This window comes from Peromyscus maniculatus, chromosome 2 (assembly GCF_049852395.1).
Source record: "Peromyscus maniculatus bairdii isolate BWxNUB_F1_BW_parent chromosome 2, HU_Pman_BW_mat_3.1, whole genome shotgun sequence".
In the NCBI taxonomy this organism is placed as follows: Eukaryota; Metazoa; Chordata; class Mammalia; order Rodentia; family Cricetidae; genus Peromyscus; species Peromyscus maniculatus.
Window position 1 is genome coordinate 154,812,018 of NC_134853.1, and position 6,000 is coordinate 154,818,017.

Sequence of the window (6,000 nt, forward strand, 5' to 3'; positions counted from 1 at the left end):
CTAAGTCATCTCTCCAGTTCCCACATAATCTTTTTTGGGGGGGTTCTTTTGTTTTTTGTTTTCTTTTCTTTTTTTTTTTTTTTTTAAGATTTATTTTATTTATTATACATACAGTGTTCTGTCTGCACTTATCCCTGCATGCCAGAAGAGGGCGCCAGATCTCATTCTAGATGGTTGTGAGCCACCATGTGGTTTCTGGGAATTGAACTCAGGTCCTCTGGAAGAACAGCCAGTGCTCTTAACCTCTGAGCCATCTCTCCAGCCTGTTCCCACATAATCTTAAGAAAATGAATTCATATACCTTTAATAAAAAGCCAACCCAGAGCCAGTCATGGTGGCGCACACCTTTAATTCCATCACTTGGGAAGCAGAGACAGGTGGATCTCTGTGAATGAGTTTGAGGCTAGTCTGATCTACCAAGGGAATTCCAGGCCAGCAAAGCTATACAGTGAGACCCTGTCTCAAAAAAAATCACAAATAAATAAAATAAAAGCAAAGAATCTGAATAACTATTTTTCAAGGAAGGTATAGATTCTGTTGTTTGTTTTTCAAGACAAGATTTCTCTGTGTAGTCCTGGAACTCGCTCTGTGAACCAGGCTGGCCTTGAACTCAGAGATCCACCCGCCTCTGCCTCCTTAGTGCTGGGATCAAAGGCGTGAGCCACCACTGCCTCGTGGTATCGATTTTTTTTTAAAGGCCAATATGTAAATAAAAGATTTTTAATCTCACTAACTAACCATCAGGGAAATGCAAATCAAATCTATAAGGTGTCTCACCACTCCCACTTACAAAAACAACTCCATATAATAAAGAACATGTGCTGTGAATAGAGTAGAGGAGTTGGGAGTCTCCAGGCCACCAGTGGGTTATGAAACAGAGCAGCCAGCCACTTGAGGAAAAAGTTCCTCAACAGTTAAACACAGAATCACTATGCAATCCAATAACCCAAGACAATAAGGAAGTGTGATTACACAAAAATGTACATAAATGTTCATAGCACTATCAGTTGTGAGAATCCAAAAATGGAACAGCTCAGGTGATTGCAGCTGGTGAACAGATTTATGCCCACATAGCAGAAAGAAGCCAGACACAAGTTATGTAATCTCATTTATATAAAATATTCAGAAACAGGCAGACCTACACAGACAGAAAGCAGATTAATGGTTAAGTTCTGGAAGAGAGAGAAAGAACTCGTGGGAACAGGGGGAGGGTGATATAGGAGTCCTGGATTGGTGGATATGGCTTCGTAATTTTGTGATAGTTTTGCCAGCTCAACACAAGCTAGAATCACCTGAGACGAGTCTTCTCCCCCCCCCCCCCCCTTTCTCCAGGGTTTATCTGTGTAACCTTGGTTGTCCCAGAACTCAGGCTGGTCTCAAACTCACAGAGATCCGCCTGCATCTCCCTCCCTAGTGCTGAGATTAAAGGTGTGCACCATCACCACCTGGCTCATATGCCTAGCACTCTGAAAACCCCCAAACTGCATGCCTTAAGTAGGTGTAAAAGGTGTACAGCCCATCAAGGAGGACACAAATTATAGGTCAATTCTTTTAAGCATTGTGACAAAATCATAAATAAAAATTAACCAACTAAATACAGCCTTGCAAAATAAGAAAAAGTCACAGCCAGGTAGGATTGAGATAGAGATGAGTTCATCAGCACGTTTACTGAAAAACTCAAAGCCTTTCCTATGGAATGAATGAATGAATGAGTGTATGAATTGGGCTGGGGTATAGCTCAGTGGTAGGGCCTGTGCAAGTACAGGACACTGGGTTCCACTGAGTCACCTTCCCCCATGACAAAAGAAAAGAAAAAGTCAGCTTGCCAAGGCCTGTGAAATTAGCCCCTTTGCTCTTTTGAGCAAGGGTCGTTCATTTATTGAACATTTATGGATGGAGGGGTTAGAAGTCTCCTTCCTGGTCCAGGATGTGCACCTGCTTTCAGTTTTTGCTTCCTGATTGCAGGGCGGCCACAGCCTGACAGGCGTGTCAGCAATGGAGCCCTTAGGTACCTGAAGCTGGGGTTCAATCAAGCCTGGAAGACCCCAGAGGAGAGGGTGCTCAGGCCCGGCAGGAGGAGATGGTGCTCAGGGCTGGCAGGAGGAGAGAGTGCTCAGGGCTGGCAGGAGGAGAGGATGCACAGGCCCGGCAGGAGGACTTTTTTTTGTTAAGGCTGTCTGTTCAGATGTTTAGTAATACAGATGAAAATGTAAGATACTTAGAACCAGAAAAAAACAAAACACCAGGCTGGGTGAGGTGATTTACGCCTATAATCCCAGCCCTTGAAAGGTGGAAGTGGGAGGGTCGTGAGTTCAAGCCCGGCAGCCAGTCTCAAAGGAAAACAGGGAGGGAGCGTCACTCCTTTATCTCACAGGGTCTTTTCTTTTTTCTTTCTTTCTTTTGGTTTTTTGAGACAGTTTCTCTGTGTAGCTCTGGCTGTCCTGGAACTCGCTTTGTAGATCAGGCTAGTCTCGAACTCACAGAGATCCTTCTGCCTCTGCCTCCTGAGGGCTGGGATTAAACATGTGTGCCACCACTGTCCGGTGACTTTTTTTTTAATTTTCAGAATATGGGCTCAAACCCAGGGTCTTACACACACTAATCAAGCATTCAAGCACTAACCTACAGTCCCAGGCACCCCCTTTAATTTGCACACACACACACACACACACACACACACACACACACACACACACACCACCACCACCACCACCACCACTGTTTTCAGTCTTGCTAAAATTGCCCATGCTGGCTTTGAATTTGCAATCCTCCTGCCTCAGGTTGCAGAATAGCTGGGATCACAGGTATGTACCATCACACCATGTTCACAAACATTTTCTGCATACCTACTACGTGCTTGCATCTGAGGACAGCCATAGTGCCTCCCTTTGTGCTGCTTACAGCTGGTTCCAATTCAGCCACAGTTATAGATTGGCACGTCCATTTAAACCGCAGTAGACAGACTCTGTGTGGGATGCCATAACTGAGTGGAGGGGTCACACAAGAGGGGGTCACACAAGAGGGGGTGGGGCAACAGCAGAAGGTTTCCGAATGCATAACGACCAAAAGAGAATTTAAAACCAAGTGTTTCTGGCCAAGGCTGCCAGGGATGCATTGTGGAACTTCAAGGCAGCCTTGGTCTGAACACAGCATTCGTGCTTGGCACAACACCTGTTCTCATGCCGTGCATGTTAGTGAACTCTGTCTGAAACATCTTGCTCGCACTGGAGACTTCAATAAGAGGTCATTACCCCCGTGGGATGATCTTTCTGTACGCTCTGAATGAGTGTTGTTACCATTGGTTAACAAAGAAGCTGCTCTGGCCTAAGCCAAGTCAGGTTATAGCCAGGCGGGAAATTCAAGAGAGAGACAAGGAGAAGAAGGGCGGAGTCAGGGAGATGCTATCCAGCTGCCCAAGGAACAAGGTGCCAGCAGACTGGTAGCGCTACGGCTACGTGGCAAAATATAGATGAATAGAAATGGGTTAATTTAAGATGAAAGAGCTAGCCAGGTGGCGGTGGCACATGTGTACCTTTAATTCCAGCACTCGAGAGGCAGAGCCAGGTGGATCTCTGTGAGTTCAAGGCCAGCCTGGTCTACAGAGCGAGATCCAGGACAGGCACCAAAACAGAGAAACCCTGTCTCAAAAGAAAGAAGAAAGAAAGAAAGAAAGAAAGAAAGAAAGAAAGAAAGAAAGAAAGAAAGAAAGAAAGAAAGAAAGAAAGAAAGAAAGAAAGAAAGAGCTAGCAAGAAGCCTAAGCCATAGACCAAACAGTTTGTAAATTAATATTAAGCCACTGAGTGATTATTTTATAAGCTGCTGCAGGCCAGGCGGGACACAGGAAAACTTCCGTTTACACATTACTGTGCATACAAGATTTTTGGGTCTTACAGAAACATAATGGCTTAATTACAGAAAGCAGACTAAGATGGATGGACGCTCACCCCAGAGTTCAGATGACCCTAGCTGAGTGGACGCAGGAGGATGCCTGGTGGATCTGTTGGCTGGTGTCTGTGTTGCTCTAGGCCACACATCCTCTCAGAAGTATGTGGTCCCTTCATGGACAGGACCACTAGGAACTAGGTGTGCTTGCACACCCATCAGTACTCCAGAGGCTGAGGCAGGAGGATGGAGAGTTAAAGGCCACCCTGGGCTACATAGCAAGACCTTATTGCAAAAAATGTGGGAAGGAAAAAAGGACAGAAAATAAAAACAACTCTGAGGATGCTGTCTGGAGCTCTGCCTGGGTGCCAGAGGTGTTCACCCAAGGCCAGCATATTGCCCCGTGGTGGTCACTGACAAAAGCAGACCCTGCTTGGAAGCTTGTTTAGTTCATTCTTTCAAAACCCACAGTGAACTATGATCACGTCTGGGAGGCAAAGCCAGGCGGATCTCTGTAAGTTCGAGGCCAGCCTGTTCTACAGAGCGAGATCCAGGACAGGCACCAAAACTATGCGGAGAAACCCTATCTCCAAAAACAAAAACAAACAAACAAAATTTATATTATTATTATTAATTTATATGTATATGCCTACATATGAGGTCAGAGGGGTATCAGATCACTTGGAACTGGAGTTATGGGCAGTTGTGAACTCCCCAATATGGGTGTTGGAATCAAACTTGAGTCCTCTGCAAGAACAGTATGCACTTTTAACCACTGAGCCCTCTCTCCAGCTTCACCTTTTTTAAAGACAGGGTCTCATGTAGCCCAGGCTGGCTTCAAGTTCTCTCTGCAGCTGAAGATGACCTTGTATTTATGATCCTCCTCCCAACTTGCCAGTGCTGGGACTACAGGCATTATAGGTGTAATTATTGGTGTAACACACACACACACACACACACACACACACACACACACACACACACTGTTTGTTTTGTTTTTTGAAACAGGGTTTCACTGTGTAACGTTGACTTTCCTGGATCTCCCTCTGTAGAACAGGCTGGCCTACTCACAGAGATCTGTCTGCCTCTGTCTCCCAAGTGCTGGGATTAAAGGCATGCACTACCAACTCCTGGCTCACACAGTGCTTTTATGAGGTGCTGGGATGGAATCCAGGACTCTGAGCATGCAAGGCAAGTAATCTATCAATTGAGCATCACCCCCAGCCACTCAGGCCCTCCTCCTTTTAAAAGACTAGCTGCTGAGGGCTGGAGAGATGGCTCAGTGGTTAAGGACTTTTACTGTTCCTGCAGAAGATCTGGGTTAGAGTCCCAGTGTCTACATGGTGACTCCAGTTCCAGGGGATTTATGCCCTCTTATGAGCTCCGTGGGCATCAGGCACCCAGGTGGTACACATATATACACACAGGCAAAACACTCATGTACATAAAATAAATCCTTTTTAAAAATTAAAAAGGCATCATAAACATCTTTCTCTTAAAATTTAGTTACTATTATGTGTGTTGGTATTGTGTTCCCCAAAATATTGTGTACTCTAATAAACTTATCTGGGGTCAGAGAACAGACAGCCACTAGATACAAAGGCTAGAAAATGGTGGCACTCACACCTTTAATCCTAGCATTCCAGAGATAGAAATCCCTCTGGATCTCTGTGAGTTCAAGGCCACATTGGAAATAGCCAAGCATGATGACACACACCTTTAATCCCAGAAAGCCAGCCTTTAATCCCAGGGAGTGGTGGTAGAAAGCAGAAAGATATACAAGGCGTGAGGACCAGAAACTAGATTTGGGCTGGTTAAGCATTCAGGCTTTTGAGCAGTAGTTCAGCTGAGACCCATTCCGGATAAGGACTCAGAGGCCTCCAGTCTGTGGAGACAAGACGAGCTGAGGATCCAGCGAGGTGAGATAGCTATGGCTTGTTCTGTCTCTCTGATCTACCAGCATGGACCCCAATAACTGGCCTCAGGTTTGATTTTATTAATAAGAACTTTTAAGATTCCTGCTACAATTATGTGTGTGTGTGTGTGTGTGTGTGTATGTACATGTTACCTGTGTGCCACAAGCATGCGTGATGCATGTGGAAGTCAGAAGACAACCT